The sequence below is a fragment of the Microcebus murinus genome, chromosome 2 (assembly GCF_040939455.1).
Source record: "Microcebus murinus isolate Inina chromosome 2, M.murinus_Inina_mat1.0, whole genome shotgun sequence".
Lineage (NCBI taxonomy): Eukaryota > Metazoa > Chordata > Mammalia > Primates > Cheirogaleidae > Microcebus > Microcebus murinus.
Genome location: NC_134105.1, coordinates 98,754,191 through 98,774,564, shown reverse-complemented (window position 1 = coordinate 98,774,564; position 20,374 = coordinate 98,754,191). Strand labels below are relative to the sequence as shown.

At 44.2% G+C, this 20,374-nt stretch overlaps 6 non-coding genes across 6 annotated transcripts; 1 reads left to right on the top strand and 5 right to left on the bottom strand.

Annotated features, from left to right (window-relative positions):
- The first annotated feature begins 7,853 nt into the window (after positions 1 to 7,853).
- On the top strand, positions 7,854 to 7,927 carry TRNAN-GUU (transfer RNA asparagine (anticodon GUU)). The gene has a single exon. It is a non-coding gene; the product is annotated as a tRNA-Asn (tRNA).
- A 4,509-nt stretch (positions 7,928 to 12,436) lies between these two features.
- On the bottom strand, positions 12,437 to 12,509 carry TRNAK-CUU (transfer RNA lysine (anticodon CUU)). The gene has a single exon. It is a non-coding gene; the product is annotated as a tRNA-Lys (tRNA).
- Positions 12,510 to 13,430: 921 nt separating this feature from the next.
- Positions 13,431 to 13,502, bottom strand: TRNAH-GUG (transfer RNA histidin (anticodon GUG)). Its single transcript has one exon. It is a non-coding gene; the product is annotated as a tRNA-His (tRNA).
- Positions 13,503 to 14,386: 884 nt separating this feature from the next.
- On the bottom strand, positions 14,387 to 14,458 carry TRNAG-UCC (transfer RNA glycine (anticodon UCC)). The gene has a single exon. It is a non-coding gene; the product is annotated as a tRNA-Gly (tRNA).
- Positions 14,459 to 16,065: 1,607 nt separating this feature from the next.
- On the bottom strand, positions 16,066 to 16,137 carry TRNAE-CUC (transfer RNA glutamic acid (anticodon CUC)). The gene has a single exon. It is a non-coding gene; the product is annotated as a tRNA-Glu (tRNA).
- Positions 16,138 to 18,100: 1,963 nt separating this feature from the next.
- On the bottom strand, positions 18,101 to 18,203 carry LOC142869724 (U6 spliceosomal RNA). The gene has a single exon (XR_012918297.1). It is a non-coding gene; the product is annotated as a U6 spliceosomal RNA (small nuclear RNA).
- Between the last annotated feature and the right edge of the window lie 2,171 nt (positions 18,204 to 20,374).

Genomic DNA, 20,374 nt, shown 5'->3' with positions numbered 1-20,374 from the left:
GGACTACAGGCATGTGCCACCATGCCCAGCTCATTTTTTCTATATATATTAGTTGGCCAATTAATTTCTTTCTATTTATAGTAGAGACGGTCTCGCTCTTGCTGATGCTGGTTTTGAACTCCTGACCTTGAGCAATCCACCAGCCTCGGCCTCCCAGAGTGCTAGGATTACAGGCAGCCCACTGGCAGTATTTATTTTTTCCTACTCTGTCTGCTAGGGCTCAATAGAGAAAGAAAGGTTCTCTTCCCCCCCCCCCCCCACCACCACCACTTATTTTTTATTTGTATATATTCATGGAGTGCAATTGCAATTTTGCTACATTGATATATTGCATCATGGTGAAATCAGGGCCTTCAGTGCATCCAACCCTGGAGCAATGCACATTGTACCCACCAAGCAACATGTCATTTAACTGCATCAGACAAATCTGGTTAAACTTTTATGTAAGGAAGTTGTAAGATATGTTCTTACTTGCCAGGGACCTCCAGGCTTAAGATCACATAACCTGAGCATGCTCAGATGAACCAAGCGTGCAATCACACGTGGAGCCTAAATGCTCAGACCGAGGGGTGGGGGCTGAATTAAGAAGCAAACACTATATGGCAGATCCAGGATCCAATCAGAACAAGCCCTGGTATCATTCCATGGCAAGATCCTATTAGATCATGCCTCATTACTCTCTGACTATAAAACCTGCCCCAAATCCTAGCTTGGGAGAGACAGATTTGAGTCCCACTCCTGTCTCCTTGTTTTGGCTGCCTAACAGTAAACCTTTCTTGCTGCAAAAACCTGGTGCTTCAGTGTTTGGCTTTACTTAACATGCAGGCAAATGAAGCCAATTTGTTTCAGTTACACCATTGTCCACCCCCCACACACACCCATACCCCTAATCCCTCCAAAACTCCATTGTCCATCATTCCACACTCTGCTTCCATGTGTACACATTATTTAGCTCCCACTCATAAATGAAGACATGTAGTACTTGTTTTTCTGTGTCTGCATTGTTTCACTTAAGATAATAGCCTCCAGTTCCATTTATATTGCTGCAAAAGACATGATTTCATTTTTTAATGACTGAATAGCATTCCATTGTGTATATATACCACATTTTCTTTATCCAGCCCTCCATTGATGGGCACACTTATGTTGATTCCATATCTTTGCTATTGTGAATAGTGCTGCAGTAGGTACACTAGTGCAAGTATCTTTATATATATTAATTTCTTTTCCTTTGGGTAGATACCCAGTAGTGGGATTGCTGGATAATATGGCAGTTCTACATTTAGTTCTGTAGTGGGATTGCTGGATAATATGGCAGTTCTACATGTAGTTCTTTGAGAAATCTCCATGTTTTAGAGATAGCACTAGTTTACATTCCCACCAACAAGTGTATAAGAATTCCCTTTTTCCATATCCTCACCAACATCTGTTTTTGAATAATAGTCATTCTTTTTTTTTTTTGAGACAGAGTCTCACTTTGTTGCCTAGGCTAGAGTCAGTGCCATGGCATCAGTCTAGCTCACAGCAACCTCAAACTCCTGGGCTCAAGGGATCCTCCTGCCTCAGCCTCCCAAGTAGATGGGACCACAGGCATGTGCCACCATGCCCAGTTAATTATATATATATATATATTAGTTGGCCAATTAATTTGTTTCTATTTATAGTAGAGACAGGGTCTTGCTCTTGTTCAGGCTGGTTTCGAACTCTGGACCTTGAGCAGTCTGCCTGCCTCGGCCTCCCAGAATGCTAGGATTACAGGCATGAGCCACCTCACCTGACCTAGCCATTCTTATTGGTGTAAAATGAAATCTTGTAGTTTTGTTGTTTTTTTTTTTGAGACAGAGTCTCACTTTGTTGCCCAGGCTAGAGTGAGTGCCATGGCGTCAGCCTGGCTCACAGCAACCTCAATCTCCGGGGCTCAGCGATCCTACTGCCTCAGCCTCCCGAGTAGCTGGGACTACAGGCATGCACCACCATGCCCGGCTAATTTTTTGTATATATATTTTTAGTTGGTCAATTAATTTATTTCTATTTTTGGTAGAGACGGGGTCTCGCTCAGGCTGGTTTTGAACTCCTGACCTTGAGCAATCCGCCCGCCTCGGCCTCCCAAAGTGCTAGGATTACAGGCGTGAGCCACCACGCCCGGCGATATCTTGTAGTTTTAATTTGCATTTCCCTAGGCTGGGCACAGTGGCTCACAACTGTAATGCTAGCACTCTGGGAGGCAGAGGCGGACAGATTGCTCAAGGTCAGGAGTTCAAAACCAGCCTGAGCAAGAGTGAGACCCCGTCTCTACTATAAATAGAAACAAATTAATTGGCCAGCTAATGTATATAGCAAAAAAAATTAGCTGGGCATGGTGGCTCATGCTTGTAGTCCCAGCTACTCGGGAGGCTAAGGCTAAAGGATCACTTGAGCCCAGGAGTTTGAGGTTGCTGTGAGGTAGGCTGATGCCACAGCACTCACTCTAGCCTGGGCAACAAAGTGAGACTCTGTCTCAAAAATTAGTTAATTAATTAATTAATAATTTGCATTTCCCTGATGATTAGTGATATTGAAATTTTTTCATATGCTTGTTGGCTATATGTTTCTCTTCTTTTGAAAAATGTCTAATCATGACTTTAGTTCATTTTTTTTTTTTTTTTAAATATTTTTATTATTTTCTTTTTCTTTTTTTTTTTTTTTTTATTTAACCTGGGTCCTCTAGGCTATAGTTCATTTTTTAATGGTGATTATTTTTTGTTCTTTTTGTTGAGTTCTTTGTAAATTCTGGATATTCGTTCCCTATTGGATATATAATTTGCAAATATTTTCTCCCATTCCATAGGTTGTGTGTTCACTCTTCTGATTATATCTTTTGCTGTGCTTTGTAGTTTGAGTCCCATTTGTCTATTTTTGTTTTTGTTGCCTGTGTCTTTGAGATCTTAGTCATGAATTCTTTGTCTAGACCAATATTCAGAAGTTTTCCCTAGGTTTTCTTCTAGTATTTTTATAGTTTTAGGTGTCACCTTCAAGACTTTAATCTATCTTGAGCTGATGTTTGTATGTGGTGAGAGGGATCCAGTTTCATTCTTCAGTATATGGCACTCCAATTTTCCCAGCACCATTTATTGAAAAGGGTGTCCTTTCCCCAGTGTATGTCCTTGTTCACTTTGTCAAACACCAGTTGACTATAAGTATGTGGCTTTATTTATGGGTTCTCTATTCTGTTCCATTAACCTATGTGTCATTGATGTATGTGTATCATGCTATTTTAGTTACTATAGCCTTGTAGTATAATTTGAAGTCAGACAGTGTGATGCCTCCAGATTTGTTCTTTTTGCTAACAATTGCTTTGGTTTGGGGGACTCTATTTTTTTTTTTTTTTTTGAGACAGGGTCTCACTTTGTTGCCCAGGCTAGAATGAATGCCATGGCATCAGCCTTGCTCGCAGCAACCTCAATCTCCTGGGCTCAAGCGATACTACTGCCTCAGCCTCCCGAGTAGCTGGGACTACAGGCATGCGCCACCATGCCCGGCTCATTTTTTTTTTTTTGTATATATATTTTTAGTTGGTCAATTAATTTCTTTCTATTTTTGGTAGAGACGGGTCTCGCTCAGGCTGGTTTCGAACTCCTGACCTCAAGCAATCTGCCCGCCTCGGCCTCCCAAAGTGCTAGGATTACAGGCGTGAGCCACTGCGCCCGGCCTGGGGACTCTATTTTGTTCCATATGGACTTTAGAATTAGATTTTCTAACTCTGAAAAATGACATTGGTATTTTTATAGTGATTGCATTGAACCTGTATATTGCTTTGGACAGTGTGGTCATTTTAATGGTGTTACAGCTGATATATGAGCATGACATGTTTTTCCATTTGTGTCACCTACAATTTCTTTCATCAGTGTTTTATAGTTTTCCTTGTAGAGATCCTTCACCTCCTCAGTTAAATGTATTCCTAGGTATTTTAGGTATTTTTTTTTTTTTTTTTTTTTTTTTGAGACAGAGTCTCACTTTGTTGTCCAGGCTAGAGTGAGTGCCGTGGCGTCAGCCTAGCTCACAGCAACCTCAAACTCCTGGGCTCGAGCGATCCTTCTGCCTCAGCCTCCCGAGTAGCTGGGACTACAGGCATGAGCCACCATGCCCGGCTAATTTTTTATATATATATCAGTTGGCCAATTAATTTGTTTCTATTTATAGTAGAGACGGGGTCTCGCTCTTGCTCAGGCTGGTTTTGAACTCCTGACCTTGAGCAATCCGCCCGCCTTGGCCTCCCAAGAGCTAGGATTACAGGCGTGAGCCACCGCGCCCGGCCTAGGTATTTTATAATATTTATTTTTGTATCTGTTGTAAATAAGATTCTAATTTATGATGGTTTTGATTTCTTCACATCCTCAGCAACATATGTTATTGTCTGTCTGCTTTTTTCTTTTTTTTCTTTCTTTCTTTCTTTCTTTCTTTTTTTTTAGACAGGGTCCTGGGCTAGAGTGCAGTGGCCTCATCATAGCTCACTGCAGCCTCAAACTTCTGGGCTCAAGCCATCCTCCTGCCTCAGCCTCCCAAGTAGCTGAGATTACAGGTGCTTGTCACCAGCCAGGCTAATTTTTCTATATTTTGTTCAGACAGGGTCTCACTTTTGCTACTCTTGAACTCTTGGTCTCCAGCAATCCTCCTGCCTCGGCCTCCCAAAGTGCTAGGCATGAGCCACCCAACCCAGGCTTGATCGTACTACTTTTGATCAGTAAGAGAGACCTGGGTAGTGGATAGAAACTGTTGGGCAGAGGTGGGGTTGGCTAGGGGAGCAACTCTATTCTCTCCCAGGCCTCTTGGCCTTTCTCTGTTCATTTCCATCCAGACTTCAATGGAAAGAAAGAATGTCCAGGATAGACAGGTCTTTTTCAAACCACCCTAAAAGGTGCCACTGAGATTTACCATGGATCTACTCCTTTAGTCCTACCACTGAAAGTTTCAAACTTTCCACAATTGTGGGTGCCTTTCTCCAGTCATTAGGCACAAGTGACAGTTCATGGGGCCCAAGAGCAGAGTCTGTGCCTCTGCTCTTCCCTTCCTCAGCAAGCCCCAGTTCTTCCCCTCTTCTCTGGAGGCTCTTGAGAAGATAAGAAAAGTGGGCCCAAACACCACATGTACTCACCAGCAAATTGGTTTCACTGATCAACACCTAAGTGGACATATAGGAATAACATTTATTGGGTGTCTCGGAGGGGGGAGGAGGAGATGGGTATGTGTGTGTGTGTGTGTATAATGAGTGCGATGCGCACCCTCTGGGGGATGGACACACTTGAAGCTCTGACTCGAGGAGGGAGGGGAAGAAAGGGCAATATATGTAATATGCTGAAATTAAAAAAGAAAGAGGGCCGGGCGTGGTGGCTCACGCCTGTAATCCTAGCACTTTGGGAGGCCGAGGCGGGCGGATTGCTCAAGGTCAGGAGTTCGAAACCAGCCTGAGCGAGACCCCGTCTCTACCAAAAATAGAAAGAAATTAATTGACCAACTAAAAATATATATACAAAAAATTAGCTGGGCATGGCGGTGCATGCCTGTAGTCCCAGCTACTCGGGAGGCTGAGGCAGTAGGATCGCTGAGCCCCGGAGATTGAGGTTGCTGTGAGCCAGGCTGACGCCATGGCACTCACTCTAGCCTGGGCAACAAAGTGAGACTCTGTCTCAAAAAAAAAAAAAAAAAAAAAAAAAAAAAAAAAGAAAGAAAGAAAAGTAAGCCCACAGGACATGCATATTGATAAATACAGAATTAGCCAAGCTTATTATTGTGGGAAAGAATCAAAACAGCTCCAAGGCTATAGCGTACTTTCAACTATTTATATGGAATTACAACTATGGTTGTAGGCTGGCGCGGTGGCTCACGCCTGTAATCCTAGCACTCTGGAAGGCCGAGGCGGGCGGGTTGAGGTCAGGAATTCGAAAACCAGCCTGAGCAAGAGCGAGACCCCGTCTCTACTATAAATAGAAAGAAATTAATTGGCCAACTAATATATATAGAAAAAAAATTAGCCGGGCATGGTGGCTTGTGCCTGTAGTCCCAGCTACTCAGGAGGCTGAGGCAGGAGGATTGCTTGAGCCCAGGAGTTTGAAGTTGCTGTGAGCTAGGCTGACACTACGGCACTCACTCTAGCCTGGGCAACAAAGTGAGACTCTGTCTCAAAAAAACCACAAAAACCTACGGCTGTTATACATTATCCTAGTTTTAGTAAAAAGCATTACTCAATTTGTGCCAATAATGCTAGTTAGCTTACTGCCGTCCTAGTTCTTCAGAATTCTTTATCATTACCTGCTACGGATGCCGCGACAGTGCACCTACTTGAGACAATACAAACGGGTGAGTCGCAGTGTCCGTCAGTCCTCCGTAAGGCACAGGGCGCGGCCGGCTCCCGGGCGGGGAGGGCTGTTGCGGAGTCGCAGTCCCTCGCCCCAGTCCCTCCGGGGCAGTGGTTTGTCGTATTTTCTCCCCGCCGGTGAGGCGCAGGATCTGTGCACCCCCCGCCACCCCGCTACCACGCCGGCCCGCGTCTGCACGCGGCAGTCGCCAGGTGCAAATCCAAAGGTTGACTCTCAAGGCATTGCCAGCTTTAAACACTTACAAGAGGAACATCTGTTTTCAAATTATAGAGCACCAATCACACATAGTTACGCGGCGAGCCCGGCAGGACGCTGAAGGAGAGTGATGGAAATTACTTTTTTTTTTTTTTTTTTTTTTTTTTTGCTGCTCTGTCGCCCAGGCTGCAGTGCAGTGGTGTCATCATAGCTCACTGCAGCCTCAAACTCCTGGACTCGATCCTCCCGTCTCAGCCTCCTGAGTAGCTGCGACTACAGGCACGCGCCATCACCCGGGACAAGCTTGTTATAACCAAGCTGATCCTCGAACTCCTGGGCTGAAGCAAATCTCCCGGGGCCTTGGCCTCCCAAAGCGCTGGAATTAAAGGCGTGAGCCACCGCGCCCGGCCCTGACCGAAATTGTTCAATGAAAATAGACTCAAGGCATGTTCGTTTTCTGCTGGCCTTTTTCTTTAGTACCCCCCTCGCGCCCTGCCCCCTCACCAGGCTGTCCCAACTCCCGCCCACTTTCCTCCTCTTCAGCTTTCCCTGTTCACTCCCTCCCCAAGGACCGACGACCCCGGGCTGAGGCTGCCGCCCTGTCCCGGGTGGGGGGCTCAGTTCGGTTCCAGCGCGCCTGTGTCCAAATGTGGCACCTTTGCTGGATTCCAAATCAGCTCCGGGAATACAAGAACCGCTGCTGCCTTTGAGACACAGTTCACGTCTTCACACTCCGGAGTTCCTCGTAGGACCAGAAGCTTAAAGCCCAGCCCGGAATGCTTGGTCCTCCTAAAGTCCTGCGGTGGGATGCCTTCATCCATCGCGGCTCTCCTGGACACCCACTCGGGGCCACGCCGGCTCTGGGTGAAGGGCTGCACCGTATGCAAACCCCAGGTTCCTGCGGGGCGGCGCCGACCCCGGAGGGCCCGAGGGTGGCGCGCAGTTCTCTCCTTCCCACGCGCGCCCGCCGGCCCAGGCCTGCGGACAATACCTGTGAGCACGGGCAGCCAAGCAGAGCTAAGAAGGGGACAGTGGGTGACTTCGGCAGGAGAAGCTGCGGTCGGTCGTCTCCTGTGGCGGGGGTGGCGTTTGGCTGTCTGAGTACCTTCCCCAGCTGACCCCGGCCCGATATATGTTGTCCAAACGTGCAAACGACACGACTCTTGGCCTCAGTGTCTTCCGCATCCCTGGTCTGTCAAAGGTGCGCAGTTGGACAGGCCACAAAGATATAAGGAACATATGCAGCCAGAGGTTAAAAATAAATTTCTGGGATCAGCAATTGAGTAAAATACGTTGGGCCTTGGCGTCTCTGTGGCGCAATCGGTTAGCGCGTTCGGCTGTTAACCGAAAGGTTGGTGGTTCAAGCCCACCCAGGGACGTGGCCTTTTACTTGCTCAAGGTCCTTTCTAGCTAGCTAACTTAAAAGCAACTTCAGGTTTCTGTTAAAGACTTTAATCCTCTGGACATCTGTCGGTTGTAAATCAGATGCCAAAATATGATGCACAAAGACTCAAGTTCCACAAAACTTTCTAAAAGGAGAAATATTTCAGCAAAAGTGGTTTTCCAATAGATCCCTTGTCTGGGGTTTTAGAGCTTACCCCTGGAACCACTGCACATATTTTCCCATTCTAGAAGCTGGTACATCCCTGGAAACCTGAACATTCCAAGGATAGAAAATAAGAAAACCCCAGTCTTTTGGTGGAGCCTCAAGTTCTGGGTGGAAATATTCGTTCTGTCAGGATGTAACTTTGAACAAGTTACTAAATTTTCTGTATGTCCATTTTTTTATCTATAAAAGAGAGCAAAAGGTATTTTAGGTATTTTCCTAATGGGTTACTCTAACATTTAATGAGAAATTCACATAAAGCATATGGGCACTTAAATATTCATTAAATGTTAGCTACTATAATAATTTTCAGTGGGATCATCATCACCATTTTCATTATTTACCTCAGCCATTTAAACAACTGCATATCTTATCATGGTATGCATGGACCATCATATATTTAAACATTCCTCAATTGATGGGCATGAAATTGTCTCTGATGTTTGTTCTTATAATTATTCAGAGAACATCCTGATAACAATATCCTTTATCACTTGGGCAAAGATTTCCTAAAATAGATTCCTAGAAGGGGACTTGCTTGATCAAAGTATTTGTACATTTCTAATTTTGCTAATTCATGCCTAATTGACCTCCAAAAAAGTTGTACCTAGTCATATTTCCACATTCTAAGAAAATATTCTTTTCTTGGCAACACTATCTAACATTTAATAACAGTACAAACCTATCCCTTTTGTTTGGGGAATGTTATTGTTTATTGGTCTCACACTTTGCTCTGAATCTTTTTTTTTTTTTGAGACAGGGTCTCACTCTGTTGCCCGGGCTAGAGTGCCCGGGCATCAGCCTAGCTCACAGCAACCTCAAACTCCTGGGCTCAAACAATCCTTCTGCCTCAGCCTGCCGAGTAGCTGGGACTACAGGCATGTGCCACCATGCCTGGCTAATTTTTTCTATATATATTAGTTGGCCAATTAATTTCTTTCTATTTTTAATAGAGACGGGGTCTCACTCTTGCTTAGGCTGGTTTCAAACTCCTGACCTTGAGCAATCTGCCCGCCTCGGCCTCCCAGAGTGCTAGGATTACAGGTGTGAGCCACCAAACTCGGCCTGTTTTGAACTTCTTGATCTATTTTAATACACTGTGCTGGGCACTCTGTGAGCCCTGTTAGTATAGGAATTTATATTTCTTGGTACCATTCCAGAGATGTTTATGTATATACAGGTAAAAGTGTATAATTATTTCCTGCAACCACCACCTCCTTTTTTTTTGAGACAGAGTCTAGATCTGTCTGGGGGGCTAGAGTGCCGTGGGGTCAGCCTAGCTCACAGCAACCTCAAACTCTGGGTTTAAGCAATCCTCCTGCCTCAGCCTCCAGAGTAACTGGGACTACAGGCGTGCACCAAGATGCCGGCTAATTTTCTTTTTCTATTTTTAGTAGAGATAGGTTTCACTCTTGCTCAGAGTGGTCTCAAACTCCTCAGCTCAAGAGACCCTCCCGCGTCGGCCTCCCAGAGGGCTAGGATCCTGCGCCTGGCCATAATTTATTTTCTTTATATGCTTGCCATTTTTATTGGGCTATTGGTTTGTTTCTTTTTTTTTTTTTTTTTGAGACAGAGTCTCACTTTGTTGCACAGGCTAGAGTGAGTGCCATGGCGTCAGCCTAGCTCACAGCAACCTCAAACTCCTGGGCTCAAGCAATCCTGCTGCCTCAGCCTCCCAAGTAGCTGGGACTACAGGCATGCGCCACCATGCCCGGCTAATTTTATATATATATATATTAGTTGGCCAATTAATTTCTTTCTATTTATAGTAGAGACGGGGTCTTGCTCTTGCTCAGGCTGGTTTCGAACTCCTGACCTCGAGCAATCCGCCCGCCTCGGCCTCCCAGAGTGCTAGGATTACAGGCTTGAGCCACCGCGCCCGGCCTGGTTTGTTTCTTATTGGTTTGTAGTTCTATAAATATCAGGGAAACGAGCCTTTTATGTATGATGTGTGTTCTAAGAATGGAGATGTTGAGAATGGCATGGTAGGCCGGGTGCGGTGGCTCACGCCTGTAATCCTAGCACTCTGGGAGGCCAAGGCGGGCGGATTGCTCAAGGTCAGGAGCAAGAGCGAGACCCCCGTCTCTACTATAAATAGAATGAAATTAATTGGCCAACTAATATATGTATAGAAAAAATTAGCCAGGCATGGTGGCACATGCCTGTAGTCCCAGCTACTCGGGAGGCTGAGGCAGAAGGATTGCTTGAGCCCAGGAGTTTGAGGTTGCTGTGAGCTAGGCTGACGCCACAGCACTCACTCCAGCCTGGGCAAGAAAGCGAGACTCAGTTTCAAAACAAAACTGTTCCTTAAAATTATTGATTTGAGTCCCTTTTTCTAATATATTAATATTACAATTCTTTTAAGTATTTTGGTCTATTTCTGGACTCTATTCTATCATGTCTATTCATACATGATATCACACTGTTTAAATTATTATAATTTATGCCATCTTAATACTTCATAAGGCTAATCCTTCCTTATTCTTTTTTTTCCTCAAAAGGATGACTCAGATATTATTCCTTGCTATTTTCTATTTGAATATTAGAATCACATGGCCCAGCTGGGATAAAAAAGAAAAGAAGTCTTTGATATTTTATTTATTTTTATTTATTTATTTTTTTGAGACACAGTCTCTCTTTGTTGCCAGGCTAGAGTGAGTGCCATGGCGTCAGCCTAGCTCACAGCAACCTCAAACTCCTGGGCTCAAGCAATCCTACTGCCTCAGCCTCCCGAGTAGCTGGGACTACAGGCATGCGCCACTATGCCCGGCTAATTTTTTCTATATGTATTAGTTGGCCAATTAATTTCTTTCTATTTATAATAGAGACGGGGGTCTTGCTCTTGCTCAGACTGGTTTCGAACTCCTGACCTCGAGCAATCCACCCGCCTCGGCTTAGAGAAGTGCTATCTTTATGATGTTGACTCTCCTATCCAAGAACATAGTATATATTGGTTAATAAGGAAGGAAATTGCCCTAATGCAGTGATTTCTGAACTTGAGCATTCATCCAAAATCACCTAGGGAGCTTGCTAAGTCATGGATTGTTGGGCCCAGTCCTCAGTGTTTCTGATTCAGTAGGTCTAAGGTGGGGCTTGGGAATTTGCCTTTCTCCCAAGTTTCCAGGTGATAATGAAGATCCCTGTCTTGGCACCACACTTTGAGAGTAATTGGCCTAGCATGTGTTAATTTTGGAGATGGCTGGGGTGGGTGGGTGGCTGTGTGTGTGTGTGTAAAACTAAGGCATATTCACAAACTTGAAAAAAGAAAGTAAAGAAAGTACTGGTAAATGTTCCCTAGGGAGAGATAGTGGACGATCTGCATGAGGAATTAATTAAAAGGAATGTCCGCGTTGTTGTAGAGAAATCCGTCGAGCGGTGCCGTGCTTGGCTCACCTTGCAAACCAACTTAACCCACCCGACTCATGCCAACAATTAAAGGTAATTTAGCAAAAACAAATGCGAGGCAAACAACTTCAGGCTTTGGGGGTAAAGCAAAGTTCTCCAGTGAATCAACAACTACCTCAAAGCACTCGGGCGCAGCCTTCTGGAGAGGCAGTAAATATCCATCAAATAAGACTGTGGCTGTGAACTCCCTACTCGCCTGCTCTGCTGTTCCTGTACCTTCGTTCCTCCGTCCCTGGTCGTCGCTGCTCTCCTCCGCCCCGCCCCAAGTCCTTTTCTAGGGCTCTCTCCTCTTTTCCTTTCGGGACCTTCCCAAACGAGTTGCGCTGTACAGCCCTTTACGGCTGACGAAGGTTTCAAAACCTAAAAAGCACAGACAGATGCTCCTTAGCTCCCAGCAGAGGACATTTTAACTAGCGAAGAAGGCCCTTTAAAACCTCATCAGTGGCGGAAGCATTGTGCACAGGAAGGAAAAACCAAAAACCTCATCCAAAATTTCCCACCGACGAGCAGAGGAGTGTTTCCATGTGGTCGCGCCCTGAGGCGTCTTCCCCTTGGAGCAGAGTCCGGGTGGGACAAGGGGAGCCCGGCGGTTCTGGGCTCAATCCTCGGAGCTGCTCAGCTCGTCTCACCTTTGCCGAGGAAGGAGTCGGCGGTGGATTAAAAACACCCGGTCTTCTCAGACGCCGGAATCCCCGGTCAGGTTCCTCTGTTTTGATGAACTTAGAGCGAAAAGAAGCGATTTCTGGAATAATTTACTAAAGTTTAAAAGAACAGTGACCGCAGCGGCGATTTAGAAGTTGATTCTGTTAGTAGCTGGCCCAAAAGATTAAAAGGGAAAATAAGACCGAAAGTAAAGAGAAAAAGAAGGCAACCGCTGCGCCCAACGTGGGGCTCGAACCCACGACCCTGAGATTAAGAGTCTCATGCTCTACCGACTGAGCTAGCCGGGCGCCGGTGGTTAGAGCTTACCCACTGAGGCCCATTTTCCTTTGCCAGGGCGAATGATGTAGTTTAGCGCGAAAGAAGTTTCGGAGTCCAGAAATTAGTGGATGCAGTAACAGCTTTTTACCACTGAGGAACCCGAGGCTTAGAAAGAGTGTTGGGGGCTGCGTTGGGCCAGGCGGGCTCGCAGGAGGACTCGGGAATCACGGGTTCCGCCTGAAACCTCAGTGTTTTCGCAGATTCCTTCTAGCGAGGGAACCTCCTTACCAACTGCGGGAGGTGGGTGTGTGGAGACGAGCGCGAGCACACGTGGATTAGAGGAGCAAACAGCCGCCTTCAGGGAGCAGGAGCGGCGCCGGGACTCGTGCTCCCCGGACCTTGGGGCTGCAGTTCCTGCCTCCTTTTCGGTCCGAAACCCTTTTCTCCCCTAAACTACGACAACCAGGGGGGTGGGGTGGGGAAAGATAGGTCCTATTCACTATTCATTTGGAGCACAAGTTTGCTTTTAAATACTAAAATTTTCTGTTGCCTAAGTAAAATATCACGGTCATTACGTGTAAAATTACCACCGAGATCTAAACTTGGATGGATTCAAAACCTCAGGTGTACGCGATCGCCGGAGCTTTCACTCCACACTCTCCGAAGCTTTCAGTGCCGGAGTCAACCTGCGAAGGGTTCTCTCCTCTCCAGCCTTGCCCCAGCTCCGTGGATCTCCGTACTTCCCTGAAGCGTCTCTGCCTGGCCTGGCCTGGTTAGGTTAGCTGCGGTGAGCGAGCCGCGGAGTGAGCGGACTGGAACTATGTATCCACCCCCTTCCTTGACTGCGCCTCTGCGCCGCTGACTTGAGCAAAGGCAGAATTACTCACTCACAGAATTGTGTCACTCTTAAAAGGTCGAAAAGTAAGCTACCAAGATGGGTTACGGTCACATGCCGTGACTCGGATTCGAACCGAGGTTGCTGCGGCCACAACGCAGAGTACTAACCACTATACGATCACGGCGCGCCACTTGGAAGACAACGCGTTTGGTGTTGGGTTTAATGCCTTTTGAAAGAGGAATGCCTGCTTTGTGCCGTTGTTTTATTTGCCAAGTTCGTAGAGTCGGCATTAGACAGAATCCCAAACGTTTCCATTCCGCAACCTTGAAGCTACGGCAGCCGAATCTGGTTCTGAAACTAAATTCCCCGATGCCGGCGTCGCCCCCTCCGCTGGGCGGCGGCATGCCCAGGTCCTGACTAGAAAACAGAAAGCCGCGGCGGCAGCCCGGATCAGGTTCCCTGTCGCCCCTGCTCTTCCATCCCCGCCCCCCACTCTCCACCTCGCCTCCCACCCAAACAATCTAGTCGTCTCGCGCAAGGGTCACAGAGGCAGCCCCGTTGGATTTTCCTAATTACATCTCCAGCCCGTGCCCTGGAATTGAAGTTTCTGTCCCCAGAATGGTGGAACCGGAAGAGAAGCGAGTTGGTGAGATGAGGAAGGGGGTGAAGGCCCCTTCTTTCTTGCTGTTTTCATCATTCCAAGTAACGCTGTGCGCTCTCTCTTTGGAACTGCAGGCGCCTGTGCTGATTTCCTTGTCCTGAATCCTCGGTAAATCAGGCACTCTGGCAGATTCAGACAAATCCAACCAGCCTCTATTGCAGACACTTCCCCTAAAGACTCCCAAAGGATAACCGTAAACTCGTGGGTCGCCAGCAGCCGAACCCAGCAGACAGACGGCTCGCCGAGCAGCTAGGAAAATACCCAGAGGCTTGCTCTGCGGAAGGAAAGGCTGCATGGAGGCAAAGTCTGATGACTTAACTGTGGTCAACAGCCATTTTCTTTGCTCTCCGCTTTGCTGGGCTTCTCAGTTTCAAAGTTGGTAGGAAAAAACAAAAAACGCCCTCTATTGCGTTGGCCGGGAATCGAACCCGGGTCAACTGCTTGGAAGGCAGCTATGCTCACCACTATACCACCAACGCAATCAGAAACGACTTTTAGTTGATTTTCTTATGAGGATTCATCGTCAAGTCTTGGTCCTGTAATTTATTTTGCATTTCATTAAGGGGAATTTAGACCACAAAGCCAAAGGAGAAAGAGAAAGAAGCTCTCTAGGATTTCTCCGATTAAAAATTCTGTGGTAGTTTCTAGTTTCACAAATTTAAAGAAAGTCAATTCTAGTTCCTTCTATTGTCATTTGAAATGAGCCTTTGAAATCCAGTGAACCAGTTAAGATTCTGCTGTGGGAGTTATCTCTGTACAACACATCGTTACCCATTTGAGAGTGTTTCCTTAGGATAAATGCATAACGGGTAAAGTTGCTTTGAAAAGATATACACATCTTTAAGCTTTGAATACATATTGCCAAACTGCTGTGTGGAAAGTTATCAATTTTCACTATTTAATGAGTATTACCAAATTACATCAGTAAATGGATAGCATCATTCTTTTCATTTTTACAAAAGTGGAGGATAAAAATATGGAGTCATTTTAATTTGCATTTATTTATTACTACGAAGGTTGATCATTTTTCATAAGCTTACCAATTATTTGTATTAGATTTGAGACTGAGTCATGTTGCTTTGTCTGTTTTTCTATTGGGTATTTATATTTTTCCCTACTGATTTATACCAATTTATCATTTATCTTTTAATACTATTTATGAGATTGGGTGGGGGGCAGAAATTTTTTGGTTTTATGTAGTCTAATCTATCAGTTTTATCCTTTATGATTTCTTTGTTTTTATCTTGAAAAAGTCCTCTCTAGCCCAAAATTAAGAGAATTATTCACTAATATTTTCTTCGATCTTATTAACAGTTTCAGTTCTTGGATTTAATTCTTTAATACGCTTAATATGTGGTATAAGATAATAATTCCACTTCTAGAAATTTACCCTAAGGAAATATCCAGAGATATACCCAAAGATACTGCTACACAGATGTTCATCAAAGTGTTATTTCTAAAACTATAATTTAAGGGGAAAAGTCCAGAAATATGATTGATTAAATCCATTTTGATAAAAAAATGAGGTTTTAAAAAATTATATTTACATTATACATTGCTGCTGAGAGTGTAAATTGGTATGAACTCTATGGAAGGCAAAGTGGAATATCTAACCACAAAAATACATACCTTTTGAACCAGCATTCCAATTCCTGGTATTTATTCACATACATGCAAAATGAAATATGTACAAGACCATTTGTGGCAGAATTTTTTGTAATAGCAAAGGGTGAGAAATAACCTAAGTGTTCATCAATAGGAAACTGACTAAACTAATTATGAAATATCCACACAGTGGAATGATGTGTCATAAGAAAGAATAAGGAGGCTCTTCATGTCTAATCTGTAACTACTTCTAATATATGTATATATATATATATTTTTTTTTTTTTTTTTTCGTGGACGAGGTTCTGGGGCCCCAAGACAGGGAGGCCCCAGAAGTCACCCTAAAATATATTGTTAAATGAAAAAGTCAAAGCGCAGAAAGCGTGTATAGATTGCTACCATTTGAGCAAAAGGAAGAGCTTGTTTAAATATATATACACAAGTTTGCATGCCTGTACAGGGGTGAAAAGTAAAAAATTCTTTCCCTGACCGGGAATCGAACCCGGGCCGCGGCGGTGAGAGCGCCGAATCCTAACCACTAGACCACCAGGGAGGTTGTTACTAGCACTTTCTTAAGTTTATATCATGCTCACTAAATGTGTGTTTCCGCTTGTACTTCCAATTTTTCATGTTCTTACATTTTCATTATCTAGGTTTTGCGATCCTCGAATGCTGGGCTACGTCAGACTACTCACTATTTTTATCTTAGAGTAAAAAACATTGTGAAAGAATTCCCAAGCTCGGCTCTCAGAGCCGAGGGAGGATTGTGTATACATGATCACAGTTCCCAAGACCAGAGATGAAGGTCGAGAGAGAAAAGCGAAAAACAGAGAGGAAGCTCTCACCCTCTTGTAGTTGCAGTGCTTTCCTGAACTGTGACCAGTAGAAAAATAAGGTCCCCACCTGGGTCTTTGCCAAAAACAACCAGGAACTTTTTCCTTAAGAAATATAAAGGACGTCATGTGACTAACGCTGGGAGATCCTGCGCCTATTGTAGTTTTTCATGTCGTGTGAATTTACACCGAACTTTGTAGGCTAAAATGAGTATTACAGACAAATGACACTCAGTCTACGGGTGCTTGGTGTCCAGCAGGATTTGAGCTTCAGTTGGTAGTGGGAGACTAAGAGAAGTGAATCTTGTAGCTTTAAAATTGTTAAATATGAGGAAGAAAGAGAAGGAATGAGGAGAAAGAAAGATTGCGTGCATGGACTGAAGGAACTTTTAAAACGATCCCCATCAATGTATTGCAAATTAACTTTATGTGAGAGGAAAAAAAGCAAACGTGGCAAAATGTTGACAATGAATCAGCTTTTCGGCATTTTCAGCTTTTCTGTAGGTTTGAAATTTTTAGAAACAAAAAGTTGAGAAAAACAAAAATAAAATAATCAAAAGCCTCCTCTCAGGTCTTTTTTTTGGTCAGATGACCACCATGTGATTAACTCTGTGCCCTTGAATCCAAATAGAATTTTTTTTTTTTTTGAGACACAGTCTCACTCTGTTGCCGGGGCTAGAGTGCTGTGGTGTCAGCCTAGCTCACAGCAACCTCAAACTCCTGGGCTCAAGCAATCCTGCTGCCTCAGCCTCCTGAGTAGCTGGGACTACAGGCATGTGCCACCATGCCCGGCTAATTTTTTCTATATATATTAGTTGGCCAATTAATTTATTTCTATTTATAGTAGAGACGGGGTTTCGCTCTTGCTCAGGTAGGGTTCGAACTCCTGAGCTCATACGATCTGCCCACTTCGGCCTCCCAGAGAGCTATTACAGGCGTGAGCCACCATGCCCCGCCCGCTGGTCTTTCTTTTTCCCTTATATACCTCAGACTTGGAGCTGAAGGAGCCAGCAACCTAGAAATGCCAATAGGAGCAGCCAAAAAAATCCCTAACAAAAGCCTGTTCTCTCTTAGCCAAAGGATCAGGAATGAGGCAGCCTAACAAAACAGAAAATTTTTAGACAATAACTGCTCTATTCCAGCCAAACACCACAGAAACAAACTGTGGCTCACTCTCATCCATTCTAGAAGAGACTGAATGAATGGAGTACCTGGACTTCTACTCTCAGCAGGCCTGTAAAGAGGCATCCCTCCCCTTTCCTGCTGGGGTGGTATCAGAGAAAACTTAATAGAGATTAGGGGCTTTCACCGAAAGTCAGGGTAGTGAGGATGAGGGTAGTGAGGCTACCCTCATCCCCTAGTGTCAGTGGAGGTCATGTGGGGAGCAGTAATGAGGTACTTCTACCTCTCCTGGCCAGGTTGGTATCAATGCAGCACCAGTAGGGACTGGAACTCCTACCTCTACCCAGCAGTAATGAGAAGCAGAATAGAGACTCACATAAATATACCCAAGTCATCTTTTTTTGTTTTTACAAAGGTGCAAAAGCAATTCAATGGAGGAAAGATAATTTTTTCAACATTCATTGCTGATGAAATTAGACATCCATAGGCAAATAATAATAATAAAAATAAAACAAAACCTCAACCTAAGTCTCAGACCTTAATACGTTTTTAAAAACAATAAAAAATATGGAACACTTCACGAATTTGCATGTCATCCTTACACAGGGGCTATGCTAATTTTCTCTGTATCATACTAATTTCAGTATATGTGCTGCCAAAGCAAACATAGACCTTAATACCGTCTACAAAAACTAACTCAAAATGGATCACCAACTTAAATGTGAAGTGTAAAACTTTTAGAAAAAAAAAATAGGAGAAAATCTTCATGATCTAGGACTATATAAAGACTTGACACCAAAAAAAAAAAGACTTGACACCAAGAGCACAATCAATAAAAGGAAAAACTGATAAATGATAAATTAGACTTCATTAAAATTAAACACATTTGCTCTGCAAAAGATCCTGCTACAAGGATGAAAAGAAAAGATACTGGCCAGGTGCGGTGGCTCATGCCTGTAATTCTAGCATTCTGGGAGGCCGAGGCAGGCAGATTGCTCGAGGTCAGGAGTTGGAAACCAGCAAGAGCAAGAGCAAGACCCCATTTCTACTATAAATAGAAAGAAATTAATTGGCCAACTAATATATATAGAAAAAATCAGCCGGCATGGTGGCACATGCCTGTAGTCCCAGCTACTTGGGAGGCTGAGGCGGCAGGATTGTTTGAGCCCAGGAGTTTGAGGTTGCTGTGAGCTAGGCTGACGCCACGGCACTCACTCTAGCCTGGGCAACAAACTGAGATTCTGACTCAAAAAAAAAAAAAAAAAGAAAAAGAAAAAGAAAAGATACTGATTGAAAAAAAATATTTGCAAACCACATACCCAACAAAGGACTATTATCTATGATGTATAAAGAACTCTCAAAAAAAAGAACCCAATGAGAAAATGGTAAAAAATCATGAAGGGACATTTCACCAAAGAGGATATACAGATGGCAAATAACCACATGAAAAGATGTTGAACATCATTAGCCATTAGGTAAATATGAATGTAAACCACAATTAGATATCACTACACATCTATGAGAATGGCTTAAATAAAAAACAATGACATCTTGGGAGGCCGAGTCGGGCGGATTGCTCAAGGTCAGGAGTTCAAAAACCAGCCTGAGCAAGAGCGAGACCCCGTCTCTACTATAAATAGAAAAGAAATTAATTGGCCAACTGATATATATATAAAAAAAAAAAATTAGCCGGGCATGGTGGCGCATGCCTGTAGTCCCAGCTACTCGGGAGGCTGAGGCAGGAGGATCGCTTGAGCCCAGGAGTTTGAGGTTGCTGTGAGCTAGGCTGACGCCACGGCACTCACTCTAGCCTGGACAACAAAGTGAGACTCTGTCTCAAAAAAAAAACAAAAAACAAAAAAAAACAATGACATCAAATGCTGATGAGAATAGAGTGAAACTGCCTGTGGGAATGTGAAATAGTGCAGCAACTCTGGAAAACAGTTTGGCAGTTATGTTTAAAAACTAAATATGCAATTGCTATGTGACTCAGCATCTGCACTCCTGATCATTTAACCCAGAGAAATAAGAACATATTTTGTGTACACACAAAAACATGTACACAAATGTTTACAGCATATTTATTAATAATAGCCAAAAACTGAAAACAAGCAGATGTCCTTCAAAAGGTGAATGGTTAAACAAACTGTGGTACATCTATAGAATGAAATACTATTCAGTAATAAAAAGGAAAAACTACTGATACACCTAACAACCTGAATGAATCACCGGAGCATCATACTGAGACAGGGCCTCATTTTGTCACCGAGGCTAGAGCACAGTGGTAAAATCATAGCTCACTACAGCCCCAAACTCCTGGGCTCAAATGATCCTCCTGCCTCAGCCTCCTGAGTAGTTGGGAGTATAAGCGCACACCACTGTGCCAGCTAATTTTTCTATTTTTGGTAGAATCTCTCATTCTTGCTCAGGCTGATCTTTAACTCCTGGGCTCAAGCAATCCTCCCATTTCAGCCTTCCAGAGTGCTGGCATTAAATGTGTATGCCACTGCACCGGGCAGGATTTTTTTAAGTTCTCCAAATAATTCTAACATGCAGCCAAGGCTAACAGCCACTGCTTTAGGCACTGGATTGTGCATTTTTCCATGAAGCACTATATTACATTTGTCCTGCATCCAGTAGTTACTTTTTATTTCTATATATTTTGTCTTGATGGCAAGACTGCAATATCCTAGAAGGCCTTAATTCTGTCACATATTTCTAGAAAATTCTATGGTCAACATTTGCAGGCTGGGCATGGTGGCTCACGCCTGATTCCTAGCACTCTGGGAGGCCAAGGCGGGTAGATTGCTTTGAGCTCGGCAGTTCAAGACCAGC